Source organism: Aethalodelphis obliquidens, unplaced genomic scaffold, assembly GCF_003676395.1.
Source record: "Aethalodelphis obliquidens isolate GAN/ISIS:26980383/991018 unplaced genomic scaffold, ASM367639v1 scaffold41, whole genome shotgun sequence".
In the NCBI taxonomy this organism is placed as follows: Eukaryota; Metazoa; Chordata; class Mammalia; order Artiodactyla; family Delphinidae; genus Aethalodelphis; species Aethalodelphis obliquidens.
Window position 1 is genome coordinate 5,660,805 of NW_020837985.1, and position 21,051 is coordinate 5,681,855.

General features: G+C 50.4%; 1 protein-coding gene across 1 annotated transcript in view; it reads left to right on the forward strand.

The window, feature by feature from the left end:
* The window catches only part of LOC113633686 (translation initiation factor IF-2-like), a 266,781-nt gene that overhangs the window by 190,651 nt on the left and 55,079 nt on the right, over positions 1-21,051 (forward strand). The window contains exon 5 of the mRNA XM_027132060.1: positions 14,143-14,289. The gene's annotated coding sequence lies outside the window, so the exon portion shown is untranslated. The remainder of the gene's footprint in view (positions 1-14,142; positions 14,290-21,051) is intronic.

Genomic DNA, 21,051 nt, shown 5'->3' on the forward strand with positions numbered 1-21,051 from the left:
TGAAGAAACAATTTAAACACTGCCATCCATTGCTGTAATGAGGCCGGAGGACAGCAGGCACACATAAACGTGCTGGCTTGGAAATTGGTAGAATGCCGGGAGTGGGTTTTTGTTAGCAGAAATGGCCTTGATAGCGTCTGAGTATTTTCAGTCCATTACCTCATTTCTCAGTTTTATCCTAAGGGGAAGGAAGAAGGAAAAAAAAAGAAGAAAAAAAAAACTATTTTGTGAAAATGTCTATTAAATCATGATTTTTTTTTTTTTTTTTTTACTTTGGATTATAGAAAATTTCAACCATCCAGGAAAGTAGAACAGTATAGTGAGCACCCATTTACCCATTGACTAGTTTTAACAATGATAAACATTTGCTTTATTTACTTCTTTTTTTTCTAACATAGTTTCAAGTAAATTATAGACATCATGACATTTCACTTCCAGATATTTCCAGGTAACTTCAGTTAGGATAATAAAAAGTTGAAACCAAACTTGATTAAATGGAGAATGGTTAAATAAGCTATGATTACCCACCTAGTATAATATTATGAGATCCTTAAAATTATCATTTTTCTTTTTTTTTTTTTTTTTTTTGCGGTACGCGGGCCCCTCACTGCTGTGGCCTCTCCCGCTGCGGAGCACAGGCTCCGGACGTACAGGCTCAGCGGCCATGGCTCACGGGCCCAGCCGCTCCACGGCATGTGGGACCTTCCCAGACCGGGGCACGAACCCGTGTCCCGTGCATCGGCAGGCAGACTCCCAACCACTGCGCCACCAGGGAAGCCCAAAATTATCATTTTCGAAGTTCTCATTTTACCAGCTGTCTTAGGACTCTACACTTTCCCTTTGTTTGACTTACCATAATTTCTAGTAATTGAATTGCCTGATTATTGAATTAATGTCTGTTTCCCCTGCTCATTTGGTGGGGACAGTGCCCATTTTTTGCTCACCACTTTGTCTTCACTGCCCAGCATGGTGCCTGGGTTATAGCAGGTGCAAAATAAAATTGGTTGAATAAATGCCAAATGAGCATTTTTAGATCCTGGAAATAACAGGCTGGGTGATACAAGCAAAGCCCATCATCTCGTATGAACACGATGTGAAAATGAAAATGCACGTGCATACAGATGACCGCTAGCGACCAGAAGGCCGCTACGGGACCTTCACGTGTCTGTGCTATGGCATGATGGGGCGTGTGGGTGAGGGTTGTTCCTCCCGCTTTCTTTCCTCCGTGTTGTGGTCCTGCGGTCATAACAGCGCAGGAGTCCCTCCCCGCCATCACGGAGGGAGCCGCCGTCCCGCGTCCCGCGTCCCGCTTGCTTAGCCAAGTCCAAGAGAAAAGGAACATCTGCGTGGAGTGGGAAGTGTTGCTTTTGAAGCTGTCACTCTCTTCTACCCCCTGCGGAACACTGAGCAAATCTCTGAACCTCTCAGAGCTTAGTTCCTCCAAGTTGAAAATGCGATCATGGTACCTGCCCCTCTGCATTTCTGTAATTAAATGAAGTGAGAAATGACTCATGGAGGGGAAAACACACTGTAATGTGTTCCTGGGCTAGCTGCTCCCCATGCTTCTCCACCATGACATCTCGGCCCCGGCCCTCAGAGAAGCCCTGCAACTGTCCTGATGCCCCCTGGATGGAGAATGAATGAGAGGCTCCACGGAGAGGCACAGTGCAGCTTAGGTTCTTAGGTGTCCATCTGAAAATCCCCGCTGATGGTAAACAGGGAGGCAGTGGCTGATTACCTCGGAATGCTGCCTCTGTGCTCAGCCATCTTGCTAATTGATTGGTCCGTCGGTCGTCCGATGGTATTTACTGAGTGCTTACTGCGTATGGATTGCGTATTCACTAGCCCTCAGTGGCTGCAGACCCCACCCAGCCTCCGGATTTTCAGGTGGCGCTAGAGTCTCTGGCGCGTCTTGTGCTTAGGCTGGTGAGGGAGAGTCAGGGCGGTTCACCCAGGGAATGAGGGGCAGCCTCATGACTTTTATTTATTTATTTTTTTAATTTATTTTTGGCTGTGTTGGGTCTTCGTTGCTGCGCACGGGCTTTCTCTAGTTGTGGCTCATGGGCTCTAGAGCGCAGGCTCAGTAGTTGTGGCGCACGGGCTTAGTTGCTCCGCGGCATGTGGGATCTTCCCGGACCAGGGCTCGAACCCATGTCCCCTGCATTGGCAGGCGGATTCTTAACCACTGCGCCACCAGGGAAGTCCCAGCCTCATGACTTTTAAGAAGAGCTTTTTTGTCCAGGGATCCTGGCTGACTCTTCCCTTCTTCCAAAGGATCCTGTCAGGGTGTTAGAGCCTGGATTAGTTTCCCAGGGCTGCCATGCACAACAGAAATGTATTCCTTCACAGTTCTGGAGTCCAGAATTCCAAACTCAAGGTGTTGGCAAGGTTGTGCTTCCTCTGAAACCTGTAGGGTAAGGACCCTTCCTTGTGTCTTCCTAGTTCCTGGTGTCACTAGCAATCCTTCGGGTTCTTGGCTTGTGGCTGCCTCACTCCAGCTCTGCCTCCATCCTCACATGGACTTCTCTGTGTGTGTCTGTGAGTCTCTGCATCTCTCTCATTATGAGGACCCCGGTCATTGGATTTAGGGCACCCTAAACCAGTATGGCCTCATCTTAACTTGATTGTATCTGCAAAGACCCTATTTCAAAATAAAATCACATTTACAGGTTAGGATTTCAATGTATCTCTTTGAGGGATACAGTTCAACCCATAACAGAGCCCAGAGCAAAACGAGTTCCTCCAACTCTTCCTGACCACCAGCACAGCTCGCCCGGGGACCGCCTCTGGCGCACACACACGGATGACTTATTTATTTTGATTTATTTTTTGTTTTTTGGCTGCGTTGTGTCTTCGTTGCTGCACGCGGGCTTTCTCTAGTTGCAGTGAGCCCTGGGGGCTACTCTTTGTTGTGGTGCATGGGCTTCTCATTGTAGTGGCTTCTGTCGTTGCAGAACATGGGCTCTAGGCACACGGGCTTCAGTAGTTGTGGCGCACGGGCTAAGTATTCCTGGCTCGCAGGCTGTAGAGCACAGGCTCAGTAGTTGTGGCGCATGGACTTATTTGTTCCGCGGCATGTGGGATCTTCCTGGACCAGGGATCGAACCTGTGTCCCCTGCATTGGCAGGCGGATTCTTAACCACTGCGCCACCAGGGAAGCCCCCGGATGACTTATTTTTCACGTGGGACTGGACAGCGCCCTTCCCATTCACTATCCCTTTCGACTCCACAGCAGTCCCATCGTGCCTCCATTCAGACGTGCAGAAAATACTCCTCGGGTGTCTGCGGTGCCCAGCCCTGGAATACAAGGGTGTGAAAGACCGCTGTAACCCTTGCCCTCAGGGATCTTAAAGTCTTTAGTGCAGTGAAGAGACGGGAACGTGGGGATAAACAGTTCAAATAATTGCAACTTCTGATGAGAAAGTAAAGTGCTGGGGAAGAGAACCCTGGGCTCAGCGGCTCGGCAGAGATGGCCACGTGAGGGGACCTCCTGAGCGCCTGGGGACAAGGAGGCAAGGCTTCTCCCCTGAGCAGGAAGGCGTCTGCAGAGACCTTGCAGGGGAGAGGGGCAGCAAGAGGGCCGGGACGGGAGGAGTGCGGGGCGAAGCGGGGAGGGGCTGCATCAGTTCCTGGAGGAGGGCAGGGCCAGATCACCTGTAGTGAGAGGAGTTCGCCTTTTATTGCGATGACTGCTGGGTGTTCATGAGAGACTTCACAGCTAACTCTGGAATTAAGTGCGCTCTTCCCTGACTGCCTTTAGCGTCCAGGGTTTCCCAGCCTCAGCACTGTTTTGGCATTGGCGCTGGGTACTTCTCAGTTGTTTGCGGGGGGGGGGGGTCCTCCCCACCATAGGATGTTTAGCAGCATCCCTGGCCCCCACTCACTGGAGGCAAGTAGCATCCCCTCCCCAGTCATAACCATCAGAGATGCCTCCAGACATTGGCAAATGTTCCCTGGGGGCCGGCAGGGTGGAGAGCAAAATCACCCTCCTTTAAAAACCACTTCTATGAGTAAGTCAGAAAGAGAAAATCAAATCCCGTACGCTAACACATATATATAGAATCCAAAAATATAAAAAAAATGGTTCTGAAGAACCTAGGGGCAGGACAGGAATAAAGACGCAGACGTAGAGAATGGACTTGAGGACACTGGGAAGGGGAAGGGGAAGCTGGGACGAGGTGAGAGAGTGGCACGGACATATAGACACTACCAAACGTAAAATAGAGAGCTAGTGGGAAGCAGCCGCATAGCACAGGGAGATCAGCTCGGTGCTTTGTGACCACCTAGAGGGGTGGGAGAGGGAGGGTGGGAGGGAGGGAGACGCGAGAGGGAAGAGATATGGGGACATATGTATATGTATAACTGATTCACTTTGTTATACAGCAGAAACTGACACAACATTGTAAAGCAATTATACTCCAATAGAGATGTTAAAAGAAAAAAAAAGAAAAGAAAAGAGCCACTTCTTTGAACTGGCGAGTCCCAACATTTGCAACTCCAGACATCCCTGTTATTGGTTCTGCCTCCCCGCGAGGGAGTTTTTCAACTAAACACATTTTGTTAAGTGTTCATTTCTCCGCTGTCTTACGTAAGAATATCGGCCAGTTGGCGTTTCTGATCTGTGTCACCAGGCTGGGTTGATCTCATTCTGCCCAGTGTCCAGCAAGGAAGCTTGGTATTTGAGGGCCTTCATGTGCAGTCTCTGGTAGACATTTTAACCAGCTGAGAAATAGCTTGACCCCGGCTCTCCCCACGCTTCCCAGCCAGGGAGGAATCCTGAGACGCAGCTGTAGTCACTGGCCTAAGCTTCCATCTCGCTGTTTGAAATCAAGGATTTGGATCCATGTCCACGGAAGAAGTTTCCTCTGAGTTCCAGGTTTCTCCAGGAGTCTCCTTCCCGTCTTCTCCCCATGCAGCCTAGAGCAGCGTTACTGTTCAGCACTTATTCAGCGCTTTCCACGCACCTGCCTTTCCCTGGGCGCAAGGGTGTTGCCGGGAGGGCCTGCGGTCACGTGGGGTGTGCAGATGACAAACAAAAAGACATCAGAGAATTACCGGTGTTGGCACGTGCTTTCCTGGGCTCAGGGGTGGTGGTCTCTGGAATTACAGGACCCTGTTAGTAATCAAGACACCCTCTCACCAGCCCTGAGCCCCTGCTTAGTCCTGGCTCAGGCCCTTTCAGGATCATTCCGTGTATCCATGGACAGTTCCCATTAGCCGACCGTCGGGGGCAAACTCCTTTATTGCTGAGAGGAACAAGCTGTGTCCTGCTCCCTGAGAGCCACCTCTGTGAAGTGGTGAGAGCTGGTCTCCCTCGGCCGCAGTGGGAGGGAACCTGCCCCGGGTGACGAAACGCCCTGCTGCGTAGCTGGGCAGGTCCTGGGTGGTCCACTTACCATTCTGCAGGATGAAGGATGGCAGTTGCCCTCTCCCTCCCCCAGAGTCTCCAGACAAGGGCTCAGGACACAGAAGGGACCTTGTAGCATCCGAGCCTTGGCGCTCAGGTCCTGTCGAAGGGAGAGGGACTCAGGAGGGTGGGGAGGGAGAATGAGTCCCCTCTCCTTGCCGTCCACTCGGCACCATGCTTTTCCCCTCCTCTGGGCCATCGGGAGGCTTTCTTCCTCCTGGCCACAGTCAAATACCGCATCTTCTTTCTATCTTTGCTCCCTCATTCCTCTGGCTGCGGGTGTGTGAATCGGTAGCAGCCGCTGGGCAGGTGCTCTTAGAAGATGCTGCGCACCTGCACGAGTTCTCGCCTCTCCTCCCTTCCCCCCGCCCGTCCTCCCACTGCTTACCTGGCCACCACCTAATTCTTCTTTTACAACACAGTTCAGAGAATAATCCACACCAGCTGCCTTAGGGAGTCTTTCAAAGACGCACAACCCGGCCTGTACCCTCCTCTATTTCAGTTAATACCCTTCGGCTCCCCCTGTCCCCCAGCATTGTCCTCAGGTTAATGCTCTAATGTCTTCATGGTCATTACTTGGCTTATAAGGCTCCGGTGGGCGCTGGCTGGGCTTCAGGAAGTGCCCCACCTGGGAACTGAGAGGTGGTCGTTTCACCCCCGGGGAGAAATGTGGTCCAGCCACAAAGAGCAGGAAAGACTCAGAGATGGAATAATTCAGAGAGGGTCGTGGTAGGGTTGTTGGCTGTTACCTCTGCTGAAATGGGGCCATTGGAGCCTTCAAAGCAGATCTGACTTGTGTTTTAACTGGATCGTTCTAGCTGCTGTGCTGGAAATGGTCTGAAAGTGGCAAAGGTGGAAGCAGATGGACCAGTTAAGAGGCTACTGCAGAAATCCAGGGAAGGGATGATGGTGGCCTGGCCATGTGGTTGCAGAGGCGATTGTGAGAAGTGATCAGATGTAAATATATCACAAAGGTAGAATTTGCTGGTGGATTGGATTACAGGGTATCCGAAAAAGGGTGATCCCAAGATTTCACCTTGAGCAAGTAGAGACCGAAGTTTCCATTTATTCTTATGGGGGATCAGTGGAGAAGTGTGGTGGGTAGGGGTAGAATCATGATGTTTGAGGTGTTAGTCAGGCATTGTTAAGACATATAAGTGGAGATATTCAGGAAGCAGCTGCCTATATGAATCTGCCATGTGAAGGCTAATTTCGTGTGTCACCTTGGCTAGGTATCCAGACATCTGGTCAAACACCAGTTTAGATATGACTGTGAAGGCATTTTTGGATGGGATTAACATTTAAGTCAGTAGACTCTGAGGGAAGCAGATTATCTTCCATGTTGTGGGTGGGCCTCACCCAATCAGTTGATGGCCTGAGGGAAAAAGGACTGAAGGCCCCCAAGGAAGTGGGAATTCGGCCTCCAGACAGCCTTCAGACTTGAGCTGCGGCATCACTTCTTCCCCGGGTCTCCGTCCTGCTGGCCCACCCTGCAGATTTTGGATTTGCCGGCCTCTACGGCAAATGTGTGAGCCAATTCATTAAAATGATCTCTCTCTCCCCTATTATTTCTTTGTCTGTTTCTTTGGAAAGCCCAGACTAGGACATGGAGTAAAGGGATAAGTACTTAGGTACCTATTTGGGAGTCACGTTATTTAAGCCTTGAGACTGGGCGTGAACACCTAGAGGGCACATGTGGATAGAGAGGATTGGTCCACTGGGCTATCCATCCCAAGTGGCGAGATTCAGAAACCGTATGTGTATGTAACATTTCCTGAGCACTTACTGTGTGCCGGCCATCCTCCATCACTGGATGCTGCCTCTTCTTAAAACCAGACCCATCTATCTCCTTATTTGTTCTGGAAGGTTGGGAAATGGTCCCAGTGGAGCCCCTTATTTATTTGAGTGGTGTTTCGCAATTCCTGTGTCTCAGCTCCTCCACAGTTCTGGACAGCAGAATGGAATCAGCTGTTCCTTCTCCTGTGTCAGAAACGGATTATTCCAGCATCTTCCTCCCAACCCATCTTCAGTTCCCCTAACCTCCAGCCTCTTGAAGCCCTTTCATGTCTCTTGATACCCAGTAATCCCATCTATTAACAGCCTTAGAGCCTCCTCTCTGGCAACTGTTGGTAAAAATAGTTCTGCAGCCCCAAGGAACAGGGTTATTTGAACTTGGCGACTTAAAAAGCCTTTGGGGTGAATAATGAAAAGAGCAGGACTGTGGGGATGAATTTCCCTCGCCCTCTTTGTTCCTTGTTTTTTTTGTGCGTGAGGCAGAATGTTTAACCTATATTTTCCAAGACCTGTGTAGGTGGGTTGCTGGGGACAATTGATTTTTAGGGAAGTATTGTTCCTCTGGATGTGGAAACCATGAAGCAAAGAATAACATGGAACAAGAGGCGTCCCGATGGTGACGATCAGGTCTAGGCTAATGATGGTGCCGTGTGCTGGGGCCCCTGTGTCGCCTGAGGTGTCACTTCTGCCTGAGTTGGATTTGCTCCGGACTCAAGGTGACACCGGGATCCTTGTTCTAGCCAGATGTCAAATGGATTATCTACTTCCTAAGGCTGTGACTGGTTCTAAATGAGAAGAGGTGCAACCTGGCAGGTAGAAGGGACACAGACCTTCGTGTAAGGAATACTGAGCTCTAGTTCCCATCCTACCCCTGGCTTGCTGTGTGACCTTGGGCAAGTTTTCTCACCTTTCTGAGCAGTGGCATCTTCATCTGGGTTGAGTTTGGGCTTGGTCGTCTCTGAGGGATGGGGCTCCAGCCAGCGGGAGCGTACATACCTTGAATAAAGGACCACCCTGCCCTCAGCATTCAACCAGCTGTTGTCTTGCGTGGGACCAGGGTTGCCAAATACATTTTTGGACCTTGTAATGCAATTTCCTGAATTTTTAGATGTAGGCAGTTAGTTGAGAAATATTTTAAACATCCTGTGGGTGGAGCCTGTAGCCAGAAAGAGCCCGTAGGTTTTCAGTTTGCAGCTCCGTGCAAACGCGCTGTTCTTTGTGGATTCTCACAGGCTGGGGCCCAGGAGCGGAAGGTTGCTCATTTGATTTGTTTTGCCTTCAAGGTACCGGGGGACCAAAGCCAGACTAGAAACGGGGTCATGAGATCACTGTTGCCTAGAGGCCTAGAGGGAAGGTGTGGCCTTCCTTTCCATGTGGGTGGAAATGTCCGCGGAGGCAGTGGACTCGGTCAGCTGATCTCCTTGGGATTTAACCCCAGATCTAGCCACCAGCCTTGTCTCTGGTTCCATGGGCTCAATGGCATCCAGATCTAGAGGGAATCAGTTATTTCAATGTATTCGTTTTTCACTCAGCAATGTAACTTGTAGCTTTTCTCTGTGTGTCCACATACCTCACTCTTTTTTAACTGCCGCATAGTATTCCATGGTTTTTTCAACTATTCCATATTAATGGACACTTTGCTTTCATCTGTTTCCCCTTTTCTTTCTACCTCCCCTGATGTCGTGCCATAGAATTTGTTTTGCTCACCCTCCACTGCACACCTCCTTCCTTCCTCCCCTCCCTCCCTTTCCCTTTTCTCCTTCCCTTGCATCCGTCCATCTCTGGATCCACTCAGATGCGAGGTGTACGGGGCAAACTCCTGAGACCTTGCCTCTGGGAGCTCCAGTCCACTGGGAAACCAGAGAAGAAGCGCATCATGGAGGCTCCCTGGAAGCAGGTTCTTCAACAGTCTTTACAAAGGAGCTCTTTCTGGCCTTTTGGAGGATGAGAATCTCCGAGGCAGATGCCAGTCTTTCAAAGGAGGAGTCCGCCTCGGAATGTTACCACGTCTGCTTCCTGGGACCTTGCAGAACCATCGTTGGCGGCCCGTCCTCCCCTTTTCCCCATTGCTGGAGGCTGTGGCTTGAGCAGAAAACCCCCAAGGTTGGCTCTGGAATGATGACCCTGAGAAGGGAGAGGAGCTGTCGTGAGTTTGATGGGTGGCTTTTGCCTTTGGTGTGGAAGCCATCAGGACCTTGCACAAAGCTGCAGGTCGGAAGTCAGCCTAAAAATAGATGCAGAACCTCAGGTCTTCTTCTCTCGAGGAAGTTAAGTAAAGATGAATAAAAAAGGGAGTGAAGGTGTTGTGTCTCTCAGATACAGACAGAGAGGACGAGGCGTCTCCAGTCACCGCGCCTTTATTTTCCAAATGGGTTTCAAATGTGTATTTTGTGCCAGGAGCTGTGCTTCCCTGTCCTTTCGTCCTCTGCTTCTTATCTCGTAGGCATCTTGATGGTGATCACAGTAACCGTCCACAGAGCATCACTTGCTGGCAAACGGCTTTCTAGGAATGGAAGAATGAGTGTGTGCAGTTCAGAGGCCCACAGCCTACTCTGCTTTTAATCACCTGGGTCACCTGAACAAGTCATTTAAATAATGTTTCTCCGTTTTGTCCTCTGTAAAGTAGGGAAAGTATCGCCGTCTTCCTTCTAGGGATGTTGGAAAGGGTACAATGAGTCAATCCACGTGAAACACCTAACCTAACCCTGGAATGGCTACCTGGAATATAGTAAGTGCTCAGTAAACATCACACACGTGCATGCACACACACACGTGTCTCAAATGTCTCCTTACCTGAGAGGCCGTCCTGGCCCCTCTGTATAAACAGTACCCACCTCACCCCCCACCCCCATCTCCCTCTCCCGTTCTTCCTCTATTGGTCTCTGCAACACGTATCATGTGACCATCTGACCCCCTACGTAGTTACTTGTTTATTTGTTTGTTTGTTGACTGTCTTCCACCCCCGCCCCCTCTCGAACCCTGCAAATGCCGAGGTCTCTGTTACTTGTATTTAATGCTTTAGTCCCTGGAACGTGGGTAGGTGCCTACTAAATATGGGTGGAACAGATGAGTCTCTATTTTAGAGTTGACCTCCAGGCCCAGACTCAGGCACAGGGAGGTAAAGCGACTTACTCAAGATCACCCAGCTACCAGCAGCTGAAGAGTCTGGAATCATTTAAATCTAAAGGTTTAAATTCTAATTTAAACCATGAATGCCTCCCTGCCGGTAAAACAAAAAACAGAAAAACTAAGTGTAGTGCCTGCCACACAGTAAGGATTTAGTAAATGTTAACTAAAGGTAATAGGGGTCATCATTCCCGCAGCAGCTGTCCCCTGCCCCGGGACGCCCCCGTTTGGCTGTACCCCAGCTTTCTGAGCAGTACTCAGGCATCAGTGGGCACAGTCTTGAGAAGATTAGGTGGCATCCAGGCCGGTGGGCAGGTGCGGCGCCAGAATTAAAGTGAGTTCGTGCCCTTTCCCGGAGGGCTGCCCAGTCCAAGGGAGGGGAACGGCACTCTGTGGAAGATGTCGAGTTCCCGGTGTTTCCAGAGTTGGTGGGAGCTTCCAAAACATGCCAGTGTCTCTCCTGGTTGTCCTTTCACTTGCTTTTTTCTTTCACCCAAGGCTGAGGCGGGGCTTGCAGGGATCTTAAAGGGCAGGAAATTGTCTCCATTTTCTGGACCTCGTCCCAGTTGTCCTTTGGAAGGTTTTATTGCTCCCATCTTTAAGATGAGTAAACTAAGGTTCAGGGAGGTGTAAATACTGAAGCCGGGATTCAAACCCAGGCCTGCTGGATCCCAAATACCTCACACCCCTGCCCACTGCTCAGATGCTCTTATAGTCGGATTCTGATTTGTCAGCATGTATTTTTTTTAAAGCATCCTTGAACTATTGGACATGTTTATTTTTTTCTTAACTTTTCATTTTATATTGGAGTATAGTTGATTAACAATGTGGTATTAGTTTCAGGTGTACAGCAAAGTGATTGTTATACATATACATGTTTCTATTCTTTTTCAAATTCTTTTCCCACTTAGGCTGTTACATAATATTGAGCAGAGCTGCCTGTGCTATACAGTAGGTCCTTGTTGGCTATCTATTTTAAATATAGTAATGTGTACATGTCAATCCCAGACTCCCAATCTATCCCTCCGCCTCACCCTTCCCCTCTGGTAACCGTAAGTTCGTTCTGTAAGTCTGTTTCTGTTTTGTAAATAAGTTCATGTGTGTGTCGTTTTTTTTTTTTTTAGACTCTGCATTTAAATGATATCATATGATATTTGTCTTTCTCTGTCTGTCAGCATGTATTGAGCAATAACTCCAGGCTGGGTGCCATGCCTCATTTTTTTTCCTTGTTTGCTTGTTATGGTTTTTAAACTGTTTTCTCCAAACGAGGGGACGGTATGTGTAAGAGGTACATGGGGGAGGATACTTTGTCTTGTAATCTTGTGATTCTTTGGATTACAGCAGCTATGGGGAAAGAGCCCAGGCGCTGAAGGAACACTGCCCTGAATTCAGATACGAGCCCAGCCTCTGAAGTTGCTGTGTGACCTGTGTCGAGTAATCAGCCTCTCTGAGCCTCAGTTTCCATATTTGTAAAATGGAACAAGAACTCTTACTTGGAGAAGACACTGAGGATCTGAGATATTGAATAGAAAACGCCGGGATGCTTGGACCCTGGTGCTGGTTGGCCGTCACTAAGCTGTGGCTCTTATTATTATCGTTGTTGTGCTTTAGCACATGGTGTTATACTTAAGTGTTCCTTCTTTCTTTGCCCTGTTTATCTTTGTCCCTCTTAAGGGTGCAGGCCGAGCCTCATTCATCGCGGCATCCCCGCCTTCTAACACAATTCTTGGTACGTGGTTGATGTGCACTAGTGCGGGGCACACGAACGAGTGAACAGATGAACAAATAAAGGGGCCCACAGTTTGTCGGGACCACGCTGGCCAGCTGTTGGGGGATGTATTTCCTGGAGTCTTATCCCCTCTTGTCAGATCCAGGCGGGGACAACGGTACAGTAGTTCCATTGTTCCCAGATAGCACTTCCTATCTGAATGTCTCGGCCAGGGCAGCCCTCGGCCCCACCCTGCCCTGCTGCCCTATCACCCACCCCTACTTGGACGCTGGCGGGCTCCCCGCTAGCCTGCCCCGAAGGAAGCTTCCACGGCCCCTCGTCTCCCCGACTCCCTTCAGTCACAACAGTTGTCGAAGGGGGCATTTCCTCTCTCCAGAACTTTTCACGTTCCAGTGAAGACCTAGAAAACGCTAAATCAGAATGCTCTGCGTGAGCCTGACCCTTCAGAGCTCGACCTGCGTCCTCCTGCCTTGCACCCCACTCTCCCTTTGTCTGATTGGTAAGTCAGGACTCATCCCTAGTCAACCGCTGAAGAAACTGAGGCTCAGAAAGGTGGGACTGCTAGTAACACAGCTGGTTAGTGAGAGGACTTAGGGCCACTACTAGCTCTCCACACCTAACGGGTGCTTCTGCCACTAGTTCTCTTCCTGGTTGCATCACTGGTGTGCGGGGCCCTTCTCTGTTGCCAGAAGAGCTCTGAGGGGTGTGTCACAACGTCAGTGACGTGGGCACTCTCAATCTGTTAGCTCAGGGTGGCCTCCCACTGCCCTGTGAGGTGTTCAGGGTCCAGGCGTCATCACACCCACCCAGCCAGGGAGGAAACAGAAGCCTGGAGGGCCGAGTAGCTGTGACACAGCTTGGGGTGGCAGCACTTTTCCTTCTGCCAGCGTTCCCTTTCCTGCTCAGTTTGACTCATAGATCAGTTGTTCTCAAACGTGGTTTCCCATTGGAATCATCTGAGGAATTTAAATATCTTGCTGCCAGGACCCAACCCCCAAAGATTCTGACTTAATTAGCCAGGAGTGGAGCCCAGGCATTGGGGTTATAACATCTCCCCCCGGGATTCTCCGGTGAAGCAGCGTCAAGAACCACGATCTCAGATCATCCCTGTTACAGGGCTGTTGGGAAAGCTGACAGTTCTAGCAGTTCCCAGACTCTATTTCAGACCGAGTTCCAGCCCTCCGAAATCAAACCTTGCCCGCCTTTGCTCCAATTGATGGCCGCTTGCGTTTCAAAAGAACTGGCAGTGCTGAATGAGGACGCTAGGGGAATAGGGGCATGGAGAAGTCCCAGAGATGTCATGTCTTGTGTCCCTATTGTGTACTGGACCCTGTTCTAGCACAAAGAGACCTCTGCTGATGTCATCCCCATTTCACAGATGAGAAGACTTGCTCAAGCTGGTAGGGGCAGAGCTGGGGTTTGAAGACAGAGAGCTGGCTCCAGAGGCCGCTGTTTTAATCACTCTGTCTGTTGCTCTGCTCTGTGATGAACTGGTTCGCACTCGGCTGAGAATTTGCTGTCACCAGCTGATCCTTCACGGTGATGCTGAGGCCTCGATCTCATCTGTCACCCTGCTGCTCAAGAGCCTCTAGGAGTCCCCATCACATCTGTGGGGGAAGGGCAAGCCCTTAGCACGGCCTGTGAGGGATTCCCCTTACAGTCTGACCGCTGGCAGACCGTTCTTTCACACTCCATGTCGCACATGCTGTTAATAGTGTTTGAAAAGCTCCCCACCTCTCTCTGCCTGGTGCACTTCTGCTCTTCAATACCTAGCTCAAATATCCTCTTCTCTCATCTACGAAGGAAGAGTCAGTGACGCCTTCCTCTGGGGATCACGAGCTCCTGGAGGAGTGGGACTGTCTCACTCATGGTTGCTCTCCTCACCCGGCATCTGCCAGTGGATGGCCAGCCTCCCACGTGTAGGATGACGTCCTTTACCTGAGGTTCCATTTTATTTCAGCCACGAAGACATATTCTTTTTATCTTCTGAATATCAGAGGATTTTTCTTTCTGTAATGAATTCTTTTCTTCAGGGTGCGTCGGGCTCCACATTGCATAATTGACATTATTTACTGTGTTTTCCCAGGCCGGGCTGAGGTTTCAGAGGAGTTCCGAGCTCCTGTGGAGATTTGCTTCTCTCCAGCCTTGGGCTCTCTGCACTCTTGAACATCTCAGGGCCCAGAAGAAAAAGAAGAAAGCCAGCCAGTTCTGGGAGCAGCCTGGGTGAAGAGAGGTAGGTGTCTTGTTTAGTGTCCAGCTCGATTCCTGAACTCAACCACCACGCACCAGACAAGGCAGAAGCAAGAGGAGTGGTGTCTCAGCAGCCCGAGTGACGTTTGTTTGTTGGCTCATGTGCTGTTGTGGGAACGGCAGCAGATGCTCAGCGAGGAGGAGGCAGGTGCTTTTAGGACAGCCCTCCCAGGCTCTGAAGAGGGCGGGCACACGGGGAGCCCCTAGCTGTCAAGACCCAGTGTGAGACTTTGCCACGGCTACAGTGAAGGGGGCAGGAAAAGTCGAGCTTAAAGTTGCTGGGTGAACTCTTAGAGTTTATTCTGCAGAAATACATGCATAGTTGCAGATGATGTGAATAGGATCTTCATCTCAACATTGTTTGAAATAGCAAACAGTGAGACAGTTTTTATTTACTTATTTCTCTATTTACTTATTGACATACGATGCCTAATTTTTATTTTATTTTTTTATTTAAACTGAGGTATATTTGATTTACAGCAGCAGTCCCCAGACTTTTTGGCACCAGGGACTGGTTTCGTGGAAGGCAATTTTTCCACGGAACGGGGTGGGGGACGGTTTCAGGATGATTCAAGCACATTACATTTATTGTGCGCTTTACTTCTATTATTATTACATTGTAACATATAATGAAATAATTATGCAGCTCACCATAATGCAGAATCAGTGGGAGTCCTGAGCTTGTTTTCCTGCAACTCGATGGTCCCATTTGGGGGTGATGGGAGACGGTGACGCCTGACGTGTGTTGCTTATGTCCAGTCTAGTCTGTAAGATACAGCTTAATTGTCCCTTGCCACTCACTGATAGGGTTTTGATATGCGTCGGCAAGCAATTGATTTATTATGGTCTCTGTGCAGTCAGACCTCTCTGCTAATGATAATCTGTATTTGCAGCCACTCCCCAGCGCCAGCATCACAGCCTCAGCTCCACCTCAGATCATCGGGCATTAGATTCTCACAAGGAGCGCGCCACCTAGATCCCTCACGTGCGCTGTACACAGTAGAATCTAATGCCACCGCTGATCTGACAGGAAGCAGAGCTCAGGCAGTGATGTGAGCAATGGGGAGCGGCTGTAAATACAGATGAAGCTTCGCTCGCTCTCCCGCCGCTCACCTCCTGCTGTGTGGCCCGGTTCCTAACAGGCCACGGACCAGCAGTGGTCCGTGGCCCGGGGGTTGGGGACCCCTGATTTACAATATTGTATTAGTTTTGGGATGACAACATAGCGATTCAAAATTTTTACGGATTAGACTCCATTCATAGTTGTTATAAAATATTGGCTCTATTCCCTGTGCGGTACGATATAGGCTTGTAGATTATTTATTTTATATGTAGCAGTTTGTACCTCTTAATCCCCTACCCCTATCTTCAGTGCCTAGTTTTTAATTGGATTACTGGATATGTAAAGAAACAGAAGAATTTGACCCAAACTTAGGGAGAAAAATAGTCAATAGAAAACAGAGGGCTTCCCTGGTGGCGCAGTGGTTAAGAATCTGCCTGCCAGTGCAGGGGACATGGGTTTGTGCCCTGGTCCAGGAAGATCCGACATGCCACAGAGCAACTAAGCCAGTGCGCCACAACTACCGAGCCTGCGCTTTAGAGCCCGCTAGCCACAACTGCTGAGCCCATGTGCCACAACTACTGAAGCCCGCGCACCTAGAGCCTGTGCTCTGCAACAAGAGAAGCCACCACGATGAGCCCGTGCACCACAATGAAGAGCAGCCCCCGCTCACCACAGCTAGAGAAAGCCTGCATGCAGCAACGAAGACCCAACGCAGCCAAAAATAAAGAAAGAAATAGAAAAAAATTTAAAAAAAAGAAAACAGAATGGAATTTAGATTTTTGAGCTAAATGCACACTTACCTGATCAATTGATTTTATTATTATTATTATTAGGTTCACAGAAAAATTGAGTGGAAAGTATAGAGAGTTCCCATATATGCTCTGTCCCCACATGCAGCCTCCCTCACTAGCAAGAATGGTATAGTCTCCCTCCTGTGCCAGAATGGTATATTTGTTACAACTGACAAATCTACATTCTCCAGCACATCGTTATCACCCGAAGCCCATAGTTTGTATTAGGATTCACTCTCGGTGTTGAACATTCTATGACAACTGTATAATGACACGTATCCACCATGGTAGTATCACATGGCATCGTTTCCCTGCCCTAATAGTCCTCTCTGCTTCATCTATTCGTCTCCCCCAGCGAGATACAATTTACGTGCTCCTCAGTTGGGGATCGGTTGATTAAATCACAATGCCTCCATAAAATGGAGTACTCCACAGCTGTTAAAAAGAATGGGTGGCTTTACGAAGTGATGCGGAACACTCGTGAAGTTCTATTCACCGCTGTCGTCCTTAACAATGTTGATTTTAAAAAATGAAAAGAAGGGGGGCATATCACAGTGTGTAGAGTATGCTGACCTAACGGCTCCACTGATGCGCCCCCACCACTCCCAGATCAGCTGCCTGTACTTCCTACGTCCACACTTAACGCAGTCTGTGGTTCCTGCCTCTGTTGATCTGTACGTCCCAGAAGACAGACCCCTCCAGGAGGGCAGGATCTGTCCATGTGCAAGGATATCATCACCTGGGCCAAGCCCAGATCCAGGCACACCACAGCCTTCCCATTAGTATCTGTGAACGCATGAATGATGAACGGACGGGGGAGTTTTCTTCCCACAGTGTCCTTCTGCCTCCTGCCCCTCAAACACATGGGCTGGAGTGGAAGCCCCGGGTGTCCCTTCTCCTCTCCTGGGTACCGTCCCTGGCCTACCCACCCCCGCCCCTTGAGTCTCTATGCTCTGCCAGGCTTCATTATTCCCCAGATTACAAAGACTCGAGGGGTTGAGGGGAGAGGCTTGAAACGGACCTTCGAGATGATAACATGTAGCTGACGCTGTCAGTCAGGCCGATCTGACTTAATTGATTAATTTTGTTGTATGAGCCAAGCGACCCAGCAGCTGGGAGCGGACTCCTGATCTGACAGCAGGCTGGTGAGTCAGACCCGATGGGTTTGATTCCATGCGCCGGTGTGGCTGCCCATGTGACCTTGGCCACGTTACTTAACCTTGCTGAATCTCAATTTCCTGATCTGTAAAAGGAGGCTAAGAATGCTTCTCTTGAGGTTGTCATGAGGATTAAATGCGATCACATAGGGGAAAGTGCCCTTTGAGGAAAGAGGAAGGTGAAAATGCTTATTGGGTCGGGAGGAAAGTGAGGCAGGCCCACTATTGTCCTCAGGTGCTGCATCCTTCCCTGGGCAACAGTCCTAACTCCAAGTCAGATAGGTTATAATTTGGCTTCCTCTTTTATTCAGTGCACTTCTCTCAGCCTCCCAGGGCTTTCAGCTTAAGCAAATAAATTATCCTGCGCCTTCGGGCTCTGTGTTCTGTAGCCAGCCTATGTTTGAGCATGATAGAGATTCTTATCCGGCCAGGTAATATTACACAGCAAGGGATGACATTTCTTATCAGAGGTCCTGTGGAATCAGAGATAGGAGCCCTTTCTTTTTACCGGCAGCCAGGCCTTCATGTGCACGGCTGGCAGGGAGGGTAAGAGGGGCAGGCCGGGGCCCAGAGTGGGCGGCTTGGGCTGCAGTGGCATCAGCTGGCCCTCTTCTCTCAAGACAGCCACTCCCAATGGCCTGCCTTAACGGATGTAGGCTATTTTGAGATTTTTGCATATGATAGAAACAGGGCAGGGCCCGGGAGTGTGAATGAGGAAGGAAGGAGAGAGCTTGATGCTGCTGGACCAGCTTGGGGTGGAGGCATGTGAGGCGTCTTGCCCTTGTACAGAGAGGCAGGCGGCCTCCTGCTGCTGGGTCCAGGCCGTTCACCGGCCCTGTGGATTGCAGGGTGGAGGCAGCTGAGGCCCAGGTACCTACCAGAGACTTGGCTGTGGGAGTGACGAGGTGCTGGGCGACCTCCACGTCCCCGTCGGGAGGCCGACCTGTGTGGATGCAGCAGGATGGGTACCACACGGGGCTCTGCTGCCCTCGGGCTTCTGTTCGGGAGGCACTGGCAAGTGGGAAGGCAGGAAGGGAGTGAGGTCAGGGCGCTTACTCCTCTGCTTCCTCCCTGCTGGGACCCTGAGTGGTACAGGCAAGGTCTACACAGAGGAGCCTGCGTTAGAATCCTGGTTCTGGGACGCACTCGCTGTACATCAGGCAAGTTGTTTACCTCTCTGCACCTTGGTTTCTTCATCCAGTTTTCTTTCCGTCTCTCACCACTTGCCTTTGGGTTCCATTGATCTCTGTGCCTGTCTTTGGCCCTGAGATGCCAGAGGAAGGGGCACTGCTGGGTCCCCCAGGGTCTGAGGCCAGAGCTCAGTGTGGATGAAGCTCCAGTGTAGACGGAGGTGGTCAGAGTGACCACATGATTTGGGTACCGCGACCTCTGTGGGGGACATATGCTCAGGGCTCTTCTCGTCCTGTGTTTTCGGAAGTCCTGCGCTGCTCTCAAGTAATAATCTTGCCCTCATCAGAAAGGAGAGGGGAAGTGGTTTCTCCCTCTCTCCCTGGACCCCTTCCAGCCAGCGGCCCTGCTCCTGCTTCCTTCCAGTTGGCCTCACTTCCTGTTTTCCTCCCTCTCTTGCCCTGCCTCTCCCGTGCCGGGCCTCGCGTCGGGCATGCCGAGTTTTCCTGTCCCTCACCTCTCCTCCTCCCTATGGCCAAATACAAATTCTGAAAGCACAGCTCTGACCATGTCCCTCTCCATGCGAAAATAGTCTAACCTCTTAGCGTGGCCTTTGAGGTCCACCTCACCTTCACCCCTCCCTGTGATTTTATCCTGGTCACCTTTGGGTGGGACACTGGTCCTGGTAAGCAGGTCGCCTCCTTGTCTTTTGAACCCGCCGCCGTCTTTCTTTGACTTTTATGCTTTGTTCTCGACGTTTCTTCCTCTTTGGATGGCTATGGGGTCCATGGGCTCTGGCCACCGACAGGGCTGTGTTCAACCGCAGCTCTACTGGCGGCTGGCTCTGTGATTACGAGCAAGTTGCTTCACCACTCTGAGCCTCACCGTCCTCTGCCGTGACGTGGGCCGCTAGCTCGTGTGCCGGGGCTCTTGTGGGAAGAACCTGTCTACGGGCTCCTGCTGGGGTTTGGCTCATGGCAGGTATTCGGTGAGTGGAGGCTCCCCTCTGTCTAACGGGCTGTCCCTCTGTATCCAGATCCCGCCTGAGCTCAAGTTCCCTTCCATCTTTAGGTTCCTCCACCCCCAAGGCATCTTCCTCTGTTGGAAGGTGTCTGACGTCCTCGCGTCTGGACAGCAGGAATGGACTCTTCTCTTTCCGCCCATGCTGACTTCCTAGCATGATGTGGGTCCCTGTAGGGCATTAGCTGTTGACTAGTGGGCATGGTTTTGGCTTGGCCACAGGAACCATTGATTTAGTGACGGAGACGTTGACTCCAAGGGGATGGAAGAGAGTCATCTGTTCTCTCGTTGAACGTAATTCGACTGAGTGCACGCGATATATCAGGCACTGGGGTTACAAGGGCGTGTAAGCTGGCAGCTGCCCTCACAGAGCCCATCTTCCAGCAGGATGGTTGTCCAGGCCTGGACCACAGATCTGGAAAGACATGGGCCCCTCCCTGAAGGTAGCTCAGAGCCTGGTGTTGGATGGGGGCGGGGGGTGTGGGAGAAGTTCTGTGCCCAAGGAGAGGATGCCTCCCTTGAGATGGGTCAAAGACGATGAGGTCCCACTTCAAGATACCACTCTTGACCTTGTCGGGTTGTACATCTGATTTTCAGACGTCTCCCACTATCCCCACTATGGCTTCCCTTCCTGCCAAGGGTATGGGGGTCAGCTCCGAGGTCACCAGCACCTCTCAGCATGGACCTTCATAAAGCCTTGAGAAGTAAAGTCCACTGAGAGAGATGTTCTAGAACATTCCAAGCTGGCTAAGCAGGATGGTGCCTTGAGCACGCAGGGCAGCTTGTCCGTGGCCAGGACAGTGGGTGAGAGCCAGCCAGCTGACCGTCCTGGCCACAGCTTCTGGACTCTCTCCTCATGGGCCTCAGGCCCCTGGGGCTTCAGTTGAGTTTTTTTTCTTCCCTCCACCACCAACACTCTTATCCAAGTCATCCTGCCTAGATCACAACAACAGCTTCCAGATTTGATTCCCTGAATCCAATCTCACCACTCGGCAATCCATTCTCCACTCAGCAGCCAGCATGACTTTGTTAAGTGGGAATCCACTTGTGTCTGACCCACAACATACGTAAGCCTTCCCATTTCTGCTCCTGGGATAAAGACCAAAACCCCTACGGGGCTCCTGTGTGAGTTGGCCCAGCTGCTCTCCTTCTTACTCAGTGTTCTCCAGCCTCACCGACCTCTGCTGAGTGATACAAAACTACCCTGTTTCCTACCGCCCCAGGGCCTTTGCACGTGTCATTCCTCCACCTGGAATGCTCATTCCCTCCGTCTTTGTGTGGTGAGTGCTTTCTGACCCTTAAGCTGTCCTGTTGTTGTTTCCTCCCATTCACTCCACTTCTCCTTCATAGCGTGATCTGTAATGACATGTTTATTTGTGTTTGTTTCACATCTGTTTTCCTTCACCAGGCTGGAATCCTGTAAAGGCGAGGATGAAGTCATTTTTGTCTACCGCAGTTACGACAATAAAAGCTAGTGCTTTTATCACACCGGCCATATGCCAGGCACTGTTGTAAGTGCTTCATTTTTACCAAACCCTATAATCCCCAGAAGCCCCTCCTGAGGTGTTAGATACTGCAGCAGTCCC